The 23,661-nt window shown below is 24.2% G+C and overlaps 1 protein-coding gene across 3 annotated transcripts in view; it reads left to right on the plus strand.

The window, feature by feature from the left end:
• Positions 1–23,661, plus strand: part of LOC122508241 — a 143,723-nt gene that overhangs the window by 31,162 nt on the left and 88,900 nt on the right. For all 3 annotated transcript variants that reach the window (XM_043621480.1, XM_043621481.1, XM_043621482.1), the window contains exon 4: positions 15,523–15,553. The gene's annotated coding sequence lies outside the window, so the exon portion shown is untranslated. The remainder of the gene's footprint in view (positions 1–15,522; positions 15,554–23,661) is intronic.

Here is a 23,661-nt window from a genome sequence, read left to right on the forward strand (position 1 = left end):
GAAGGTTGTAATATACGTGCCTAAGCGTTGTTTGCTGCCACAAATCAAATTTATTCTTCCTTTTTTTAGTTTGCAGAGGAATAATAATCGAAATAAATATAAGGAAATAATTTTTAATAAAAAGATGCAAGAGACTTAAAGTTGATTTTCAGTATTTTTTTTTATTTAGATAAGAGATAATTTTGATATTTTTTTAATTAATTGATATTAAGTATAGCTAAAGTGACCATATATGGAAATAGTGTCAATGCGGGACGCCCGCTTATTTATATCATTTAGTAAAAAAAAAGGTCATTTGCCACAAGAAAAAAGGAACAGGGAATTTGTAGGAGTAAATTGGAGGGGAATTAAGACAGCGCGCGTCTTATGGCATTTACATATTTATATTATGCTTATTTTGTAACATTAAATCACATATTCTTCTGACGTTTGAATTTTTCTTAAAATATCACTAAATAATGTCTATCTCTCTCACACTTATACGTTACTGTGCTAACCTGTAGATGCAGGATATTCTTAACTATTTTCCGGGATATGCAGGACATTTTATGTCAAATGCGGGACGTTTTGCGGGACGCTAGCCTTTGCGGGACAAAGGGATAAAATCCGGGACGTATGGTCACTTTAAGTATAGCTTTTATTAGCTTTCAAAAGTAATTAAAAACTGAGAACTAATTATTTTTATCGAGTTTTATATTTATTTTATGCCACTATACTATAAACTCTGTAATTATTGATTTTATTTTTTATTTTATAAATAGTTTATTGGTGTAAAAAGTTCATTATTTACTTTTTATTGTAAATTATTTTTAATTTAACTTATTTGTCAATAAGTTTTCAATAGTGTAAAGTTTTTAAGTGAAACTATTTAAACTCGAAATAGTCTTTCAATACTGATGGAATTCCTTTAATTGAAAAATTCCAAGTTCTTTAAATTCATTTATTAGTTACCTCTTCGAACTAGAAAAAAATTAACTAACTTTCTTGACTGGAAATTTAATGTAAAATTAATTACTAATTAAGTAATTTTTGTATGGCAACCCTGAAATAATAATAATGATTAAACATATTTACCTGAAAAAAATTTAATGTTTCGACGAACAACTACACAATTGAATATATTTACAAATTAATTAATTACAAGCATTTTTTTGTGTTTCTAATCATTCTTAGCGTGAATCATAACATCATTTATGGTCGTAAGAAAAAATCAAAGTTCTTTCTGGAAATCAGGGAAAAATTGAATCTTATTTTTATGGCAATTCTGAAAAAGAAAAAAGTTTTAGGAACAAATACAGAATTAATAATAATAATATGACAATAATAAATACTTTATCTCATACGATAAATAAAATGAACCCACTAGGGGAATCGAACCCTAGTACCCAAAATCTTAAAGTTTAACTCACTTACCTCTAGGCTACGACGCACTTGTTAAATGTTCGAAAATTGAATGAATTTTCTCCCATAACAATAATAATGCTGACAGAGCATTTATTATTAGGCCAAATAAATAAAATTTCTCGATTCGAACTGAAATGTTTCTTAGCATTTGAATAGAGATTAAAAAGGAAATTAAGGATTATTTGATAAAAGTAGAATGTATCAGTCCATTGTTTGACAGATTTCTTTTTTTCTTGCTCTGAAAGGTGTACTCCTTAGAAAGTAGGTGGATATTGGTGGAGTGAGAGGAGAATGAAAGGGGGTTGAGTCAGTGCAACAAGAAATTTCGAGTCCTCAATTGTTTGCTATTGGATGGTTTGGTATCGCTGAGGACTTTGTGTGTGCCAGAGTTGACCCACTTTTAGAAAATGACCCAGTTTTCTATATGTACAGGAATACCGCCAACTGTCGGAGTAGGTAGGTGTGTGTGTGTGTGTGTGTGTGTGTGTTGGAGTGAAGAGCACCAGGCAGAGTCGGGTGATGCTTATGTACTTAGATATATACATAGCAGCCAACAGGTAGCTGCGTTCGTTCCCTGGCCCGTATAAATAGACGCAGCGTCCCAGGATCATCCCTGGACCGGCGCAAGGGATGTCCCCTCCCTCCACCTTTTCTTCTCCCTTTTCCTTCCTGCCTGCTATCACGCACCCTCCTTTCCGCTTTTGCACAAAACCCGCATCCCCAACGACCCCCAATCTTGTTTACAGCTTTTTCCTCTCTCTTCCTTTCATTCCTATTTTTCTTTTTATTTTTTTGTTTCTTTCCTTTTTATCTCTTTTTCTCTTTGTCTTTTGTTCTCTGTAATGGTATATCGCTAGGAATATCGATAAGGTATTTCCGTCAAAAGAAAAATCGTAGATTGTCGTAGATACCCAATTTTCTTATGAATTGTCGTCTGATGAGAAAAGAGGTGAATTTCTTATTAGAGAAAAATAGATATTTTGTCTTCAAACTTAAAAGTCAATTTTTAGTTAATTTCGAAATAATAAAAGAAATAATGATGGAGGAATTAATAATTGAGTTGATTTTCTATGTATCTAAATCCCAACAAAGATGTTTTTGTTGGGATTGAAATACTTTTTGCATCATTAATAATATTCTAGGGTATTTTATGAAACTGTTTAGTACTTCAGGCTCTACGTTTGTCTAAATGTCAAAAAATCCAATTTCTTTTAGAGAAAAATCCAAATATTTCAAAAAATACGAAATGTATTGAAATTTCCTGAAATATATATCGAGATTTTAACTCATTTAATAATATTCCAGAGTATCTTGCAAATTTATTTAGTAGTTTAGTCTCTACGTTTGTCAAAATGTCAAAAAATCCCATTTTTTTAGAGAAAAATACAAATATTTCAAAAAATACGAAATCAGAGTTTCTAAAAGTCATGGAAGACCTGGAAGACAAGGAATTGTCATGGGATTTCATTTTGATTCATGGAATCATGGAAATCTCATGAAATTTCTAATCGGATCATGGAATTTTTTTAATATTTGTTATGAACCCGTGTGATTGAAATTCGCGCTCCTTTTATTACTCAAGGTGGTCACAAGTTTCAATTTATCAATTTCCCTGACAATTTACTGACATTAAAATTCCTTTCCCTAACAAAATTCTTTTTACACTAGGAAAATATTAATGTTTACGGAAAATGAGTAAAATTTATTAATTTTAATAATTTCAAAAATTACAATTATAATCCTTCCTGAATTTGATTATTTTCTACAATTTTCAACTAAACTTCATCTTTACAATTAATTTTTATCAATTTAATTTTTAAAAATATTTTAAAATAATTTTCGAACGATAATAGTTTTTTAATTTTGAAAAATTTCCAAACAATTAAAATTTGGTAAAATCTTTTAAAAATAATTTAATTTTTGAAAAATATAAATAAAAATGATCAAATTTTTGAAGAATTTTAATTATAAACAGGACCATGATTTTTCAAAAATTTTAATAAGTCGAAAAAGTGAATTTTGAATATTAAAAAATTATTACAAAACAATTCTAATAATTAGTTTTTAAAAATATTTTATTGATGTAATTTTTCGAAAATAATTGTATTTCTTAAAAGAATTTTTGTATTTAATTTAAAAAATGAATTTATGAATAACTAATGAATTTTTTGATGAATTTTAATTAAAAATTTTGAACATTATTGTTTTCTCCAAAATGTTAAAAATAATTCTGCTTATTTTCATTTTTAAGTTTACCTTTAAAGATTTTTCATTAAAATTTTTGATAATTCAATTATTTTCAAAATTTGCAATAAAAATTCTTCAAAAGTTGATTTTCAAAAATTGGAACAAAACACTTGAAATAGATTAATTATTTTCAATTAAATTTTACAAAAGTTTAACTATTCAAAAACAATTTTTGAAAGATTTGTTTATAGTTATTTTTTGCATTATTAAAATCAAAATAAGTTGCAGTTTTTTTTTACTAAAAATTGTGGTATTTTGTTGCAATGTTTGGGAAAAAAGTCGAAAAAGTCTCAATTTTCTTAATTTCCCTATGACAAAAAATTTTTTTCATGACATTTACCTGATTTAACGGACAAACATTTTGTTTGAATGTGTCATGGAAATTTTACTATTTATCGCCTGGAAATCATGGAAAAATCATGGAATTTTATAAGAAAAAATTTGTAGAAACCCTGTTAATGTATTGAAATTTCCTGAAATTTCCTGAAATATGTGTAAATTGGAGTTTGTAAAATAATCGATTATTTTAAATAAACTAATTTTTTTCCCAGTGTGCGATATATTCTCGGAGACATAAATCAAGATTGACGAGGATAAATACTTCAAAACTATTTAGTAAATTTCCCTGTTTATCTGTAATCTTTTCTCCATTTTCATTGGATTAAAGTTCTTAAAGAGATTTTCGGTTAAAAAACTTTCTTGGTAAAATATTTTGATAGGAGATTAGAGATTGGAGATTAGAGACTATAGAAGAAAGAGAGAAAGAGAGAGAAGTTTGATTTTAGGTTATTCAACCCCTTTGCGCGCAATCGGAAATAAAAGAAAAAAGTTTTTTTTTTCATTTTTTTCTATTTTATTTCTAAAAAATTATTTCTTCTTATTGGATTTGTTTTTTTAATTATTCTTTCATTTGGATTAAAAATAATTAATTTCTCATATTTGTTTCGAATTAATTATTATTTTTAAACTAAATGTGGAAAATTAATTATTATTTTCTTTTTATAACACACAAGCGGGAGAATATAATTTTTTTAGTAATTATTTTCTCTCACCTTTATTTATCGAGTGTTTATTAATAATATCGTTGGTTTTATATTATTATGCTATTTTTTTTATCATTTTATTATTTTATATATGAGCTTCGGTGAAAATTCATAATCTGATAAAATTCTTCTCTTGAATTTACAATTAATTAAATCTTTTATTTAAAAAAAATCTTTTATATTAATTTATTATTACTTGTTTTTTTATTATCAATTTAGTTTTTTTTAATCTTTAGTAAAATAGCAAAATCCTTTTTTCGCTTTAGTAGAGAAATATATAATTTTAAAAGTAATTAAGATAAAGTAAATATTTTGGAAAATTGAAAAAATAATTGATTTTTAATACCTACATATAAATAATATTTATAATATGTAAATATTTATAATAAAATAAAAATTTATTATTATTACGTAATATAAGAAAAAAAATTTACGAACCAAAAATCAATATTTTTTATTTTGAAATATTTAAGAATCGTTTGTCGATTTGTGAGAAATGAGAATCGGATGTAAAAAACTATACTCTTCTTTTTTTTATTGACAACAAACTCGGCAGTTTGTTCCCTAAAGAAATGGCTTTAGTGAAGCATCAACTTCGAAACAGATTACATCCACATTATATTGACACCGATTCATGGGACATTTTTTTGTCTCTCTTACAAAGATATGTTTTTTGTTTATATATATATATTTTATTAATTAAGGAAGATTTCGACTATATCGGCAATTAGTGACATCTATTAGATGACAATTGAACTCTTTGGTTTAGAGTCAGGTGTTTTTTCTTAGGATAATTATTCCGATATGATTGTCGTAAATAATTATTTTTTGAATTTAATTTTTGATCTGAAAAAATAAGCTGCGTGAACGACTGCACTGTGAATCTGTGAGGACTCGAACCCCAGTTAATAGCTGCCTTTCGCGGGACTAACGCCTAATTAAAATTCTTCATCAGCAAATAATTTCCTACATTATATTTTATTATTTTTTTCTACCATTTCTTCCGAAATTATTACTCTTTAATGACGAATTTAGTAAATTTAAAGAATAAATTGAATAAGATGGACATTTTTTTGTTAATATTTCATTTTCATACAATTCTTATTGTTAAATATATTGCAAAAAAAAATTGTTTCAATTTTTTGCGTCTGAAATGTTAGGTATAAATGATTTAAGCCGTCACTTTTATATTGTACTCGTCCCAAAAAAGGTAGCGAGAGAGAGAGAGAGAGAGAGAGAGAAATAAGATTACAATACACAGTGAGAAGAATCGAAAAAAGACGCATGAGAATTTTTTTTCGGCGAGTGGAAATTTAATCGAGAAAACGAGAATGAAATGTGTCACATATTTTCAAAGCTTGTCGACACTGAATTATTATTTACGTTCTCAAATGATTTATGTGCGAATTTTTTTCGGGAAAGACTTTTCTAACCCTCGACACTTTTTTTTACTTTTAAGTTTTTATTATTATTATTATTTATTATTTATAAAATACAACGTATTAATTATATTAGGGTTACCACAAAAATTTAATTTTGTTTTTTCCTGACTTTTCCCTGATTTCCAAAAATAATTTTGACTTTTTCCCTGACCATGAAGAATATTCTGTTTTTAAAAATATTTAAGCACGAAGAAATAGATCCATTTCTTCGTGATTTATAATAAATTTCAGATGACAGAGTGATAAAATCATTATTTTATATCATAAGAATATTGTAACTATAAATTCAAATTTTCAAAGATTTTAATTTGAACCCTTTTTAAAATTCAATTATTTATAAAAATTCATGCTATAATGCTTTCAATATTCAATTTTTCCTAAATTTTGAATAAAATTCATTATTAATCACTTTTTATTAGAAAATTTTTTTAAAATTCAATTATTTAAATACAAAAAAAATAATAATACATTATAATAATCGTAAGTTTCCTTTCCGTTAGCAAATTATCTGTATTCATTTGTTTTTTTTTTTTTTGAAAATTCATTTTTGTGGGTTATTGTCATTTTTTTAATGTCAAAAAGAAACCAAAAAAAAACTCGTTTTATTCACTTCACAAAATTGACAAAAATTCCATTCCATATTTTTTATTTTCCTGACTTTTTCCTAATTTTCATCAAAAATATTTACTTTTTTCTTATCCTGCTAATAAATTGAATTTATGCTACGAATTTTATTATTTATGAAAGAATTTAAAATAATTTAATTCTTGCAAAGAATTTAGTAAAATATTTGAAAATAATTGAATTTTCAATGAAAAATGTTATATTATTTATAAAAATAATTGAAATTTTCAGAAGAATTTTATTATTTACAAAAATAATTGATTTCTTTAGGCAAATTTTGTTATTTATGAAAATAATTGAATTTTCTTGAAATATTTTATTATTTATTAAAATAATTGAATTCTTGCCAAGAATTTTTAAAAAAATTTTGAAAATAATTGAAATTTTCTGAAGAATTTTATAAATTTTAAGAAAAATAGACTTTTTTTTTGAAGAATTTCATAATTTATGAAAATAGTTAAATTTTTTTGGAATATTTTTCTATTTTTATAAAAATAATTGAATTCTTGCGAAGAATTTTTTTTTAAATTTGGAAAATAATTGAATTTTTGGGAAGAATTTTTAAAACAATTTGGAAAGTCAATTTTAGGAAAAATTGACTTTTTTTTAAGAATTTCATAATTTAAGAAAATAGTTAAATTTTTTTGGAATATTTTTTTATTTTTATATAAAAATAATTGAATTCTTGGGAAGAATTTTTAAAAAAATTTGGAAAATAATTGAATTTTTCTGAAAAATTTTATAAATTTTGAGAAAAATTGAATTTTTTGAAGAATTACATTTTTTCTAAGGATTTTGTAATTTATGAAAATAATTGAATACTTTCGAGAAATTTTATTAATAATTGTTGAAAAAATAATTTAATTACTTTCGAAGAATTTTATTATTTATAAAAATAATTTAATTCTTTCAAAGAATTTTATTAATTAGGTAAATGATTAAATTCTCGCGGCGAATTTTATTAAAATTGATGAAAATAATTGAATTTTTTCCTAGAATTTTATCATAAATTTTTTTGAATAGTTGAATTCTGTTTGGTAATTTTATAAAAATAGTAGATATTGAAAATCATTGAATTGTGAAAAGTTTTTAAAGATAATTAAATTTTACAAAGAATTCTATTAAAAAATTTGTCAATAATTGAATTTCTGTGGGAAATTTTATTAAATTTTTTTGAAAATAATTGGATTTTCCAAAAAAACATTTTATTATTTCTGAAAATAATTGAATTCTTGCGAACGATTTATTAGAATTTTTTAAAATAATGTAATTTCCAAGAAGAAATTTATTACTTTTAATAATAATTGAATTATTGTGATGAATATTGTTATTTATGAAAATAATTGAATTTTGAAAAGAATTTTATTGAAATACCTCACAATAATTTAATTTTCGGGAGTAATTTTTTTATTTATTATTTAAAAAAAAATTTATTAAAATTATATTTAAAACAATTAATTTCTTTCGAATAATTTTATTACATTTTTGAAAATAATTGAATTATTGTGGAAAAGCTTATTAAAATGTTTAAAAAGAATTGAATTTCTGTTGAAAATTTTATTACTTTTGAAAGGAATTGAAATCTTCATAAGAATTTTATGAACATTGTTTTAAATAATGAATTTTTAAATGTTATGAAAATTTTATTAGTTTAAATAATTGAATATTCTTGTCAAAAACTATATATTTTTGAAAGTAACTGAATTTTACGATTATGAAAATAATTAAATTCATGCTTAGAATTTAATCAAAAATTTTTTTGAAAAAATTGAATTTACATGAAAAATTTTATAATTATTAAAAGTAATTGAATTATTGGGAAAAATAAATTTCATAAAATTTTGTTAAATAAAATTGATTTTTTCAATATTAGCGAATTAAAAGTAAAGGAAATTCTCTAAAAAAATATTGTTTATATTCCTTGTTCGGAAAGTTAAATACCTATATATCTAATAATTTTTTTTTACCTTCTCTATTCTTTAGAATAATTAAAATTTTCGTAATGAAGTTTTTTTTTAATTTAGGTATCAGATAACAATTTTTGTGAAATTCAATTTTCCTCGTACAAGAAAGTTTAATTATTTTCAATTTTGAAAATCTGATGCCAAATTTGAAATTAGTATCGAAATTTGTTAAAGTTTTTTTTATATACTTTAAAGTTTAAAAATATAATATATTTTGAAAATTTAATTCTAATTAGTTTTTCAGTTATGTGTATTTCTTTAAAAATTACTTAAATTAAAATGACTTGAAATTGTTTACAATAAACATTGCAGCACAACATTCCCGCGCGCTTGCGCGCGGATAATTTGGCTAGTTTATTAAATAATTCAATATTTCTTAAAATTGAATTTTTATGAAGAATTTCATCAAAATTTTTGAAAATATTTGAATTCTTTCGGCGAATTTTAAAAAGATTTTAAGAATAAATGCAATTTTCTATCATTTTATTTAAAATTGTATAAAAACAAATTGAAATTCTGCGATAAATTTTGTTATTTATGAAAATAATTGAAATCTGACAAAGAATTTTATTAATTTTTTTTCAAATAATTGAATTTCTGTGAAAATGTTTATTTTTAAAAAGAATTGACTTCTTGGGAAGAATTTTATTAAAATTTCTTAAATAATTGAATTGTTTAGAAGAATTTTATTTTTTACAAAAATAATTGAATTGTTTCGAAGATTTTTACAAACATTTTGGACAATAATAATTGTGTTCCTAGGAAAAATGTTATATTTTACGAAAATAATTGTTTCTCGAGAAAAATTTTATTATTTATGAAAATAATTGATTTTTTGCGAAGAATTTTATTCAAAATTTTTTTAAATAATAGAATTCCCATAAAAAAATGTATTATTTGTGAAAATAATTGAATTCTTAAATAGAATTGTATTAAAAATAATTGAATTGTATAGGGAAATTTTATTAAAATTGCAATTTTATTAACTAAATCTTATAAAGAATTTTGTCAACACTTTTTTTAAATAATAGAATTTTTAAAAAAATTTTGAAAATAATTGAATTTTGGAGAATTTTATTAAATTTTTTGAAAATAATTGAATTTTGGAAAAGAATTTTATTATTTATAAAGATAATTGAATTTATGCGAAGAAGTTTATCACTTTTGAAAATAATTTATTGAATTTCTGTAATCAGTTGTTCTTAAAATTTCTATTTAAAATAATTACAGTAGAGACTCCATTATCCGGACCCCTATTATCCGGATATTCGATTATCCGGACAAATTTAAAATTAAAAAAAAATTTTTTTAATATAAAGTTTATAAGGTTTCAAGCCGTTAACTTCTATTTAAAATTTCTCCCCGCCAACAAACACGAAATGTTGCATTTTAAAGTGTTTTAATTATTTTAAGAAAATGTTTATGGGTCAATCTCTAGAAATGAACAAATTCAGAATTGAAATTTCATTTTAAAAAAAGTTGAAAATTCACTTTTATTATTAGTCCTTTGGCAAAAGGGGGATCCTAATAAGCCTATAAAATACGTGGTTACAATCTTTATCAACATTATTATTAAAAATTAATGTTTTTTAATCAGAATTTTTGTTGAAAATTTCTCGCAGCTAAATGGGTTTCAAAATTGATGAAAATTAATTAAAACTCGTTACTCAGGGGTTTTAGGGGTCGCCGATTACGAATCCGATGTCAGTTTCTCAAAATCCAAAATGGTGGATCCAATATGGCAGACACTTTCTTCAAAAATTTAACGGATTTGCTTGAAACTCGTTACTCGGGGGTTTTCGGGGTCGCTGATTATGAATTTCAAGATAGTTTTTGAAAATTGAAAATGGCGGATCCAATATGGTGGACACTTTTTTCAAAAATTCTTCGGGTATGCTTGAAACTCGTTATTCGGGAGTTTTCGGGGTTGCTGATTACGAATCCGATGTCAGTTTTTGAAAATTCAAAATCCCGAAATCCCCAGAGCGACAAGTTTTAAGCCAATCTAATTAATTATTCATACTAGATCAGCCATTTGCAATTTTCAAAAACAAACATCAAATTCGAATTCAGCGACCCCAAAAACCCCTGAGGAACGAATTTCTATCGAATAGCATCAATCTTCAAATTATCCGCCATATTGGATCCGCCATTTAAAATTTTTTAAAACTGACCCAAAATTCGTAATCAGCGACCCCGAAAACCCCCTAATAACAAGTTTCAAGCAAATCCGATGAATTTTTCAAAAAGTGTCCGCCATGTTGGATCCGCCATTTTGAATTTTTAAAAACTAATAACAGATTCGTAATCAGCGACCCCGAAAACCACCAAGTAACAAATTTTATGCAAATCTGAGCAGTTTTGAAAAAAAATGTCGGCCATATTGGATCCGCCATTTTGAATTTTCAAAAACTGACATGAGATTCGTAATCAGCAACCCCGAAAACCCCCGAGTAACGAGTTTCAAGCAAATCCGATGAATGTTTTAAAAAATTGTCCGCCATGTTGGATCCGCCATTTTGAATTTTCAAAAATTATTATCATATTCGTAATCAGCAACTCTAAAAACCCCCGAGTAACGATTTTCAGGCGAATCCGATGATTAATAAAGTCTGTAATTTACGTGCTGTGTAATGGAAATATACCATGGGTAACGGAGGGGAGTTTTCTTCCATTATACAGCTTCAAAATGTTCTGATTCTAATATAAAAAAAATAAATATTATAAATAAATTAATGACAGCATTTGTTTTCTTTGTTTTTAAATGAAACAATGTTTTAAAGATTATTAAAAATTATTATTATTTACGTCCTTAAAACTAAATTTACTGCGGTAACGGAGGGGAGTTTTTATTGTGTCGATGAACACTGACAAACTAAAGATTCTTTTAAAACTAATTGTTTTCATTTTGTTTCATCATTTTATGCAATAACCATAACTATACTGACACTACAAAGAGTTTTGATGTATTTATTTCTATTTTATCGTTTTTGTTTATATTTTATAATTATATTTGTGAGCGGTAACGGAGGGGAGTTTTATTTCTGCACAAAACTAATTTAATTCTAGGTAAAAATAACTAACAAATATTTTACTTTATTTTTCATGATTGAATTAGAAATAAAATAATAAGTAGATGTTACCGGGCAAAAGATTTTTTTGTATTACAGAATTAATATAATACCTTTTCTATAAATGAAACTTACTTCATGAACGGTAACGGAGGGGAGTTTTTATGCTATATAAACACGTGTATCTTTAAATATTTCAAATTTTCGATTTATTTTTCATAGGATCCGATTAAATCATGATGAATGCTATTATTAGGACGTAAAGATTTTGAAAAATTATTATTATTTATTTTTAAGAATCTAATGTACGTGTCATGTGTCCCGATTGTGAGAATGACCCTTATGTAAATATTTTTAAATATTTCTAACTAAATATTTATTAATGTTGACTTTAAAGTTTTAGTTTGTTTCAGTCTTATTTTAATACATATGCAAATAAATACTTAAAATTATGAATCAAACATTTGTTTAATTCGTACTTTACTCGATTATCCGGATTTTCGATTATCCGGACAAGTGCCTGCATCCATTAGTCCGGATAATGGAGTCTCTACTGTAATTAAAAATTGATATTTTCTAAAGTTTCAAATTCAAACCTTTTAAGTTCATCTATTTAAATGAAGATTGTAAACGCAACTCTTTTGAAATTTAATTAATTTTGAAATTTTTAAGTAAAATTAATTTTTAAATGATTTCTAAGTAATAATTTTATGATAGTTCTTCAAGATTTAAGTTATTTAAAGAGAAATTATTGTGAGAAATAGAAAAAATTGAAGGTTCTGTATTAGAATTCTTGGCAGTTTTATAGTTTATAAGGCAAACAAAAAAGACACCATAATTCAGAATTTTCTTATAAATTGTAAAAATTAAATTTTTTCCAGTACTTTTAATAAAAATCCCTGATTTTTCTCTGATTTCCCTGACTAATTATAATTTCCCTGATCTGTGGCAACTTTGTATATATTAATAGTAATAATACCTATATTATGAATTAAATTTAAAATTTTTTGAAATTCGCGCCAATATAGTTCACCAAATTGCCGCCTAGACGGCATGAAAATTCTCTCGCAAACAAAATGAATTAAATAGAGAACCATCCTTTTCTCTTGAATTTTTAATATTCTGTATTTGAAATTTAAAAATGTTACTTAATGTATATATTCATAAGAATCGAGATGGATAGAAATAAATAAAGAAAAGCATAAATTGCATAAATTGCATAAGTTGCATAAGTTGCAAAAATGAAAAACAGAATAATAAAATGCAAAAATTAAAGAGCTATTTGAAATTTTCCCGTCACAATGCTGCTTTTCTTTATCTTGTTTTATTACTTTTTGTATTTCTCCCTTGCCACTTGATGTCACAGATAAATAACATCTGTAATTTCCGCCTAGTTACACAACTATACATATATATATATATATAGACGAGACATTTTCAATAAACGATTTACCATCTCTATACATCTCTCTGGATTCTCACAAACTCTCACTTCGATTCTCCGCAATTCTAATTCATTCCTGGTTATATATATATGTCTCTTTTTATCCATTTCAAACCTCGTTTCAATTACATTTCATCAGTTCTCATTTTTCAATTCTCCATTCTTTTTTCCCTTGCTCTCTGTATTTTTCATTTTTGGCTTTTTTTCCCTATTTTCAATTTCACATTCATTTCACTTTAATTTCACTCAAATTTAATTTCAATTTAATTTTAATTTCATTTTAAATTAATTTAAAACTCATTTAAAATTCATATTTAATAATGTCGCATAGAGTCAAATTTTCAATTACGATTAAACTTTATTTTCCCAAATGACAGTTTAGTTGAGTGGAAATTCAGTGGAATTAAATATATCTCTCGTGTATGTGAAAATTTCGTTTTATTTTTAATTTTCGTTAATTTAAATTTTTCTTTATTGAAAAAATTTTATAGTAAAAAAAAATTGTTGGAAAAAATAAGGCAAAATGATGTGATTTTTCCGCATATTTTTTTTTATTTCACGTGAAGTTTTATTTTTAATGAAATATTGATTTTGAAGATGAAATTATTTAATATTGTATTAACTGTGATATTGGCATCAAAGTAAACTTTGTGGAATATAATATGTTTTTCATTTTTATAATATTTACTCGCTCAAATGTGTATATCAGTGAGAAAAAAAGCTTTCAAAATGAAAAATAAGAATATGATTAAAAAAAAGAAGAATCTCGTGTTTTGCTTTTATATTATATATTCAAGTGAAACGAGACACTAAAGTGGAAATAAACTAAGTAAGCAATTTCGTAATGTACTTTAATCTCAGCTTCGACAAATAACTCGTTGAATGTAAAGTAATTTTAGAAATATATATAATCTTTCACGAAACGTGAAAATGTTTTTTTCAAAAATGTTAATTCAAGTATAAAAAGATTTGAAAAAAAATGTGTATGAAAAAATTTTTTTTCCTTTCTGCTATTAATTTTTTAAAATTGTTTTAATTGATTTTTATTTTGAAATACGTTTTTTTACATTTTCTATAGAATTCTATTTTTAGATATTAATTTTCACGTTGGAAGCAAAAAAAAAGCTACTAACGACTGGAAATATATCACAAAACTCATTGTTATACATTCAAGTCGATATTGTAATAAACAATAGTTGCTAAAAAAACAAACAAAAAAAAAGTCTCTTCATTAAAAGTTTCTCTATTAATGAAAACGTTTTTTGTATTTCAAGTCGTTTCTAAGGATTGAGTTGCTTTGTTTTTGAATGTCCTCTTTGTCACACGAAAGAATGTATAAGAAATAACTGTAGAAATAATTCCACTTTAACATTTTTAATTCATTTATTTTTATTATACAAATCGTGTAGAAAAGTAAATTAGATTTTCATTCTCTCGTTGCAGTTACCTTGACAGAGAGTAATTAATGTAAAGTAATTAAAAACAATATAAAGAGATAACTATATAATTTAGTCAGGAGTTTTTCTCTTTTTTTTGTAATTGAAATTAAAATAAGGTTTTTTTCAAAAATTCTAGGTACAGATTTTTTTGAATTTTAGTTATTTATTTACATGTACATTATAAAAAACACAAACATAACCTAAAATTTTTTGCTTCTACCTTTCTCCGAAGCTGGTCACATATATTATTAATTTAATCAATATTTATAATTATTTCCTAGTTCTGTAATTTGAATAATTTGAAATGAAATGATTAATAATCGCTAATACTTATTAACGAAATGAATAATTAATTTTTAATAAATTTTATTAATGGATTGAACAAAATGAAAATTTGAATAACGTTTCTTTTTTGAATGAAAAATAATAGCTTTGAATTTGATGATAAATTTTCATATGCTCGAAATTCATGTATGAAATTCGATAAATTACACTTTGTGTTTACACATATGTGTATATATATAGCTATACGGGGAATTTTACGGATCCTTTTGCTGATAAAGTGTTCAAAGGAAATGCAGAGAAATGTATGTAATCTATATATATATAGATGCATTCATACAAATGTTTGTGGGTCTTATGCTCATCAGACGTAGAATATCCATTTGGGTTTAAATTCAAAGCTTCATTGTTATTCATAGTTTCAATATATTAATCTCGGTATATTTCTCATGTATCTATTTATATAAATGAATCTCAGTTTTGAATATTATAATTTGTTTGTAATTAATGTTACTTAATTGTTTTGTGGTTCATTAAATTTGTTTTGCTTTGTTTGTTTCAGGAAACATAGATTCTTGACTCGTCCATAAAAGGTAGGATTTATAAAATTTGTTCATTAATTTAGTTTTTTTTCTATTAGTTTTGATTTTGATGAAAAATTTTGAATACATATAGACAAAATTAATTTCTATATGTTAAATTCTATAGAAATTCGCTGAAAAAAATTTATTTGATTTAAAAAAAAAATTCAAATAAATAATCTAAGTTATTTAAAATAAAAATGGTTACAAATTTTTGACAAATTCAAAAATATTTATTTCATTTAAAAAGTAATCAGTTATTTTGAATCAAATAAACTTTTTTCAGTGCAGACAAAATTGACATAAATTGAACCTTTATTATCGATATTATTGTCCTTATTGGCAATTATGGTTTTTATAATATTTTTTTAGTATATAAAATAAACAAGAAGGTACTCTATAAGTTAATTTATAATTTTTATAATTTATATATTTTTACATATTATATATCTAAAAATATATTTATATTTATAATTTTTATAAAATTTATAATTTATAATTATAACTTTATAATTTAATAAAGTATAACTAGGTGAATTAATATATAGGCGCATTATTAATGACACAATATTCATTAATTTTAAAGTGATGACATTTTTGAATAGTATTGTGTGACGACAAAAATATTAATCATTCTAAAATTTTGTGCAGCTACAGTCTCTCGCAGGGAAATATTCATTAATTATTATTAAATGAATGAGAAATTGTTGTGTAGTCCTGAAAAGAGAAGAAAAATTTGTGCGTAGATTTAAAAAGAAATTTATTAGTTATTAAAAAAAATTGTCAATTTATTTATAAATTTCTCTTATTGAGAATCTTATTTTGATTATTGTTCAAAAGTATAAAAAAATTCTCGTCAAAATTTTAATTATCTTTATAAATAATAAAATTATTCACCGAAATTCAATTATTTTCAAAAAATTAAATAAATTTCTTGGCAAAATTTCGTAGAATTTTCTGATAAAAATTGATTTAAAAATAAATTTCTGTTAAAATTTTAGATAATAATTGAATATTATTATCTAAATAGTCTTGTTTACTACTTAAATAAATAAATCAATATTAAAAGCCTTATAGCGTAAATTTTTAGAAATAATTGAATTTTGAAAAGGTTTAAAATTAAAATCTTTGAAAATCTGAATTTTTCATACTTTTAACTATAACCATTCTGTAGAATTAATAATTTTAAAAAAGTTTAACTGAATTTTTTAAAAAATTTTTTCATGTTTTTATTTTCTAATATATATATATATATATATATATATATATATATAATTAATTGAAGAATTTCCGAATAAATGATATTTCGTATAAAATTGAATTGTAAACAAATGGATTTGAAAATTATTAAAAAACTTTTTCAAAAAATTATTAAAAATAATTGATTTAAAGAAAAATGTTGGTTATAAATTTCTAAAAAATAATAATTGAATTGAATTGATGAAAATAATTTTGAAGAAGTTACAGTAACAATATTCTTTTATATAATATAAAATATTAATTTTATCACTCGGCCCTCTTTAATTATTATTATAAAATATTCCTAAAAGTTATTGAATTTTAAAAGGTTTGAATTTGAATCTTTTGAAGAATATTAATTCTCACTAAAAAATAATAATTAACTATTCATTTAAAAAAGAAGTTATTCTTGTTTTTGAATAATTTTACAATTAGAGAAATGAGCAAATATTAATAGAACATTTTTTTGAATATCTAATAATTTTTAGAGTGAATCGGAATATTCTTTAGGGTCAGAGAAAAAGGCAAAATCAGTCAGGAAAAAGTTTGGAAATCAGGGAAAAGTTAGGGAAAAACAAAATTAAATTTTTGTAGCAACCCTGATAATTATCATACTGATTATTTGTTACTTGTTGATTTAGTCTCTGTTATTTTCTTCCTGAATGACTTTAGAGGAACAAATAGAAACTTTAAATAGTTTAAAATTTTAGATATTTCTCCTTTGTTTACAAAATCTCAAAATTTAGATTATTTAGTGCGGAATTTATTGCCAAAAAAATCACAGTCGTTCTCTCGTAGTTTTTCGATTTCGTATTTTTTTTTTTTTTTTTTTTTTTGGATAAACGATAAAAAGGGACTTTTTTTTAGAAATTTAGTTCAACTCAGTAAAGTTTGATGTTAAATGCTTTTATTTCGTTGCAAAGGTCGTTTTTCAGTTTCGACATTTTAAGCCTGAATGCTTTGAGTCAAAAGAGCAGAAGAGAGTTGTAAACTTTTTAGATTACTTTTTTTTACGACATATATCGCAAACGACTACATTCGCAAACACATTTGCAAATTTTTGCGAATTTTTAAATTTTAATTTCAATATTCACAAATATTTAGCAGATGAAATTGGTCAACAATATAATAATGAATAAACTCGATAAAATTATGAACTGATGAAAATATAGCATTAAAAATAAGAGAAGAAGAAATGATTATTAAGCGGTAAAATTTCAAATGTCCATTAAAAAAAAAGGGGGAAACAATTTGGAGAGCATTAATTTTACGGTGCGGTGTATAATTTAATTGACCTGGATTAATTAATTGTGTATAAGGAGGTGAGAGAAGAGGAGAAACAGTTTCGATTTTTTTGGGGGGAGGGGGGTAATTCGAAATAAGAGGGAAACGAAATGCGGTCGACCATACGTTGACATATGGACCACCACGTTCAATCGATAGAGCAAACTGTTGATTCTGACCCGGACGACGACTGCCACTACTACAATCAAAAATATACACTGGTATATCATATCACGCTTGTGTACTTATTGACTTTAAGTGATTTGAGGGAAGTTCTCACAAGTAAAATTGAAATAATATTATCCTCCTGGGAAATTGGCGAGGTTTCACGATTGGCTAAATATAGTGATGTCTTCTCGCCAATATTGAATGCATGTGTGTCCAATGCTGAGATTCGAATTTGAATATTCTGTTGACATAAGATTCTAGATAAGATACAAAATAGACATTTTTACATTCTCAACTCACATGTGGGGTTTCTGTTCTTGTAATGGATGAAATTTTTCTTGAAAAGAAGAGACTTTTGATAATTTTAATAGAAACCAAAAAGTTTGTATTTTTTTAAAATTCAGTTGTGTTTATATTTGTTGAAAGCAAAAACCCAGTTGTTCTCTGGATTATTGTTTTTTATTTCGTGGTTGGCGTTGTCCTTCATTATTTAGGTATGTAATGCAGTAATTTATTTACAGCGATAAATGTTAACTATAAATTTTACAATTTTTACAAATAGTCTCTTGTTTTATAAAGCAGAATTCTTGAAAGAATTGTGCAAGGTTGAAGGTAGATTTTCTTACCCTTCTCACAAGTTTAACAGTTCAGCTACTCATTTTCCTACTCTCTCGCTAGCTCTTCTATTATTGTACGCCCATCTTTCGTAAGCTTCACCACATACCCTATTATCGACTCTTACTTCAACAACCTCTTCTGTATTCTCTCCCGCCGCACATCCGACCACCGCTTTTTCTTGTTGTAAAAGTAAACCACCTTAGGTAGTTTTCTCTTCCTCAACATCCTATCATTATCAATGGTTTTCAACTTGGCCTTTAATCTAATTATTTCTTTTATTCTTCTCTTCCTCATTTCCCAACTTCATCATCTACAAATTTTATTGATTCTCGTCATGGTTTTCAAGCTTTTTTTTACAATTTTCTTTCTTTGTATTTCTTTGTTTGGCAGAAGCACTGAAGTCATTTGTAAAAAAAAAATTTTTTTTCCTTCTCCATATTCTGTACACTTTTCTTCTTGTATTTTATTTCCTAGTTGTCACATGTCCTCAATTCTTAAGATTTTCTGTTGCTGTATTTCGATCTCTTTTTTTTCTTTTCAAAAAAAAATGTGAGACATTTTGAAGTTGACAATTTTTTCTGAATAAAAATGTCATTAGTATTGCTTATTTCATGCACCAGTGATTTAGGAATTTTTCAGAACAGTGTTCAAAGCTACAAGGTTTGAAAAATAGTTTAATTTCTATTTGTTTCTAGAAAAATGCGATAAAATCTAAGTTACAAATGGCTGACTATTTTTTCATTCGGAGAGATTCGTGTAGGCTCGTGAAGATTCGTTGTCAGATGAACAACATTTTTCAGCCACCTGGCGGAATGTTTAGAAGTTAAAAAAAGGCGCGAAATTCAAATTGAATGAGGTGAAAATGAAAGTCAAGAATAAAAATGTACCAATTAAAAAATAATAGTACAAGATTGCGAAAAAGATCAGGAATTCTAAAAAAAACCTTCAATTTTTTCTATTTCTGACAATAATTTATTTTAAATAACTAATAACTATTAAAGAACTGCCAAAAAGTTATTGCTTATAAATCATTTAATGAAGTGTACTGTGTGCAATAAACGATAAATAAAAAATAATTAATTGTAGTAAATAAGTTAATAATAAATACGTAAGTAGAAAATAATGAATTATACAAATAATAACAAACAGACAAATAAAAAATGATGGATACAATTAATAAAGTTAAAAAAAGTGGTTATTTTGAATATCATGGTAGTGAAATTTTGCAGAATAAACTTGATACACATTGTATAATACTTGAGATGGTCGTGGGAATGAGGAGGTCAGAAACAGGCGAGTAGTTGCTCGGTTTTCCTGAATTCAAGCTTGAACAAATGCTAAGCAGTTTGCTGTGTGAAACCCCGTCGGAAACAGTTCACTCCAACACGCACCGCAATGCTTGTAATAGAGAGAGAGAAATCTCTTGTCACTACGAATTATGAATAATTTTCAAACTACTATAATATACAGTTACCTTTGCAATAGTCTTTTGCAGCAAGTATAAAAGTAACTTTTTATTTTTCCAAGATTATAATTTACTGAATATTCCCTGAGACATTACATTTTCAGTTATTTTTATGAAATTGTCTTTTTTTTACTGCGTTTATTGTTTTATCTCACACAAGAGTGCAGTTTTTAAATACTAAAATACTGTATAGTTTTGTTTATTTTATATTTTAACCGCAGTTTTATTTTTTTATTGTTTACTTTTCATTATTTTAATTCAAAAATTTTTCTTTATTACGTGTACCTTGTTTTCCTGTTTTCGGAAATATAATTATTTACATTGAATTAAATATTTCTTTCATTAAGTCTTTCTTTATTCAAAATTATTATTTTTTTATTCAAATAATAATTAATACTAAAGTGTATTATTAAAAGAAAAGTAGAATATAACTGTCAGTCCAAGTGATCGTTAGGGAAAAAATTATTTGATTCAAATAACCGATTACTAGACTATCAATTAAATATTTACTTCAATCAAATCATTTTCATTTCAATCGAATTTTATTTGAATCAATAGTTTCAGTAATAAGGCAAACAGTATTTAATTGACTAAATTATATGATGCAAATAAATATTTCTTTGTCACAAATAATTAATTTGTTAATAGACAAGTAATTGTTTATTTTAATTAAATCAATTATTTCATTTCAATGAATATTTACTTGATAATAATAAAATATTCAATTAATTATTAAAAATAATGGATTTATAGAAGAATTTTAGTTAAAAACACTAAAAAAAAATTTGCATTTTGGAGAAGTTACAAATGATTGCAAAAATTCAATTATGTTCAAAAGTTTAAAAAAATTCTCGTCAAAATTTCAATTATTATCTTTATAAGTATAATAAAATTCTTTTCCGAAATTTAATTATTTTCCTCAATTCAATGATTTTCAATATCTACTATTTTAATATAAAATTTTCCAAAAGAATTCAATTATTTAAAACAAATTTTGATAAAATTCTACGAAAAAATTTAATTATTTTCATAAATATTAAAAATATTACAGGTATTCAATTATTTACAAAGAATTCAATTATTTCCAAATTTGTTATAAATTTCTTCGTAATAACTCCATTATTTTCATAAACGATACAATTTTTAACAGAGATTCAATTATTTTCGTAAATAATTAAATTCTTTTTGGAAATTCAATTATTTTCATAAATAATAAAATTCATAGCAGAATTTCAATTATTTTTAATTCAATTTTAATTGAATTCCTCGAAAAAATGTAATTATTCTTAAAAGTTTTATTAAAATTCTTCGAAAGAATTTAATTATTTAAAAATTTATTAATAAAATTCTTTATACAAATTCAAGTTTGAGAAACATTCAATTATTGAATAAATTATGTATTTTTGTATTTAATTGCTTGTAAAATAAAGAAATAAATTAATAATTAAATTTTCGTAGAATTTTTTAATAAACATTGATTAAAAAATGCATTTCAGTTAAAATTTTAGATAATAATTGAATATTAAGAGCATTACAGCGTAAATTTTTATAAATAATTTAATTTTGAAAAGGTTTTAAATTAAAATTTTGAAAAATATGAATTTTTCATATTTTTAACTAACAATTCTGCAGAAATAATATTTTTGAAAAAGTTTAACTGAATTTTTTTAAAAATTATTTATAATTTGTTGAATTTTAAAGAGGTTTGAATTTGAATAATTTGAAAATATTAATTCCTATGGAAAAATAATAATTATTAAATATTTATTTTAAAAAGAAGTTATTGTTATTTTCGAATAATTTTACAATTTAAAAAATTCGTAAATAAATGAAATAGAACATTTTTTTGAGTATCTAATAATTTTTAGAGTGAATCAGAATATTCTTTGAATCAGGGAAAAAGGCAAAATTTTGTCTGGAAATCAGGGAAAAGTCAGGGAAATACAAAATTAAATTTTTGTATCAAGTCTCATCAAGTAAATTGAATTTGAACGAATAATTTGAGTTTTTGAATAAAATGCTACTGAAATAATAATAAATATATTTTTTAATAAAACAGATGAATATGTAAACTGGAAAAATATTTTGATTTAAACCAAAAACATTTGTTTTAGTATACGTTCTACTGTTTTAAATAAATAAATTACAACGGAGTGTTAAACTGAAATATAATAAATAATATTATTAAAAATTTAAATATAAAAGAAATAATAATTATTAATATTATTCACTTTTTAAAAATATTCTATTGATTTTCCTCCTTTTTGAAATTGAGAAGGCACACACGCAATGAAAGTGGTATTAGTGTATATATTATATCACATTTACAGGGGTGGCATAGAACATTAAGCACGTCCGAGATATTTCGCTAATCGTATAACATTTGACTCGGCTGTTTTCATTTCACGCTCACCTTGCTCTTTTTGATTTGTATGTATAGCTCTTTTTTTCCTCTACATTGTTGTAGTCTGCCTTTCACAATTCTCCTTATTCTCTCATCTCTCTTTTGTTTCCTTTAGTTCGGCATTTTTATTTTTCGCGTGCAGAAAAATCGGAAGGAAGAATCGCGCGCGACCCTAAAAATAAATTTCAAAGGGAGAAAAATATATGTTATAATGTTTTTGGGGAATTTTAGAGTAGTCTCGAATAATAACGAAGTGAGAGGGGAAAAAAAAGGAAAATTGTGGTTAATATTGTGAGCCAAAGTCTCTCTCTCACTGTTACTTCTCATCCAAAATCGATGGAGCTTAAATCCCTGGACAACGGGAGTTGTTCTTTTCTTTTTTGCACCCTCTTATTGATATTGTGCACCTCCCCCTCTCACATACAAAAGTTCTGATCAAATATACAATTTAGGTGTAATTAAATTTCGATCGAGAGAAGTATTTTTTTTGTGCAACGAATAAACAGTATTTTAAATTCTCCTCCTTTTTGTACATTTTTCCTCTCTCTCTCTCTCTCTCTCTCTGGTTTATAAATAAATGCATAAATTTTTGTATAGAAAGTTATACTCTCGTAAATTAATTTACGAAAACGAATTTTTCAAATATTTCCCTTTATTAACTAATTATTTTAAACGAGTTTCAGTCCTAATTTTTTAAAAACATGAATTTAAAAGTAAAAAAATACATTTTATAATACATTTGACCTATATTTTCGTAATATTTTTTTAAAGGGAATTCAAAAGTTTAAAAAATAACATTTTTGTCCGAATTTTTCATGTTTTATTTTTTTATTGACATACATTTTAAGTCTCTTATTTTTGTGCTTTTCAGCCTTGTAATTTTTTTACTACAAATTTATTACAAATTTTCTTCACTTTTTAAACTGTTAATTTTGATTTTGA

The sequence above is a fragment of the Leptopilina heterotoma genome, unplaced genomic scaffold, assembly GCF_015476425.1.
Source record: "Leptopilina heterotoma isolate Lh14 unplaced genomic scaffold, ASM1547642v1 Lhet_53, whole genome shotgun sequence".
In the NCBI taxonomy this organism is placed as follows: Eukaryota; Metazoa; Arthropoda; class Insecta; order Hymenoptera; family Figitidae; genus Leptopilina; species Leptopilina heterotoma.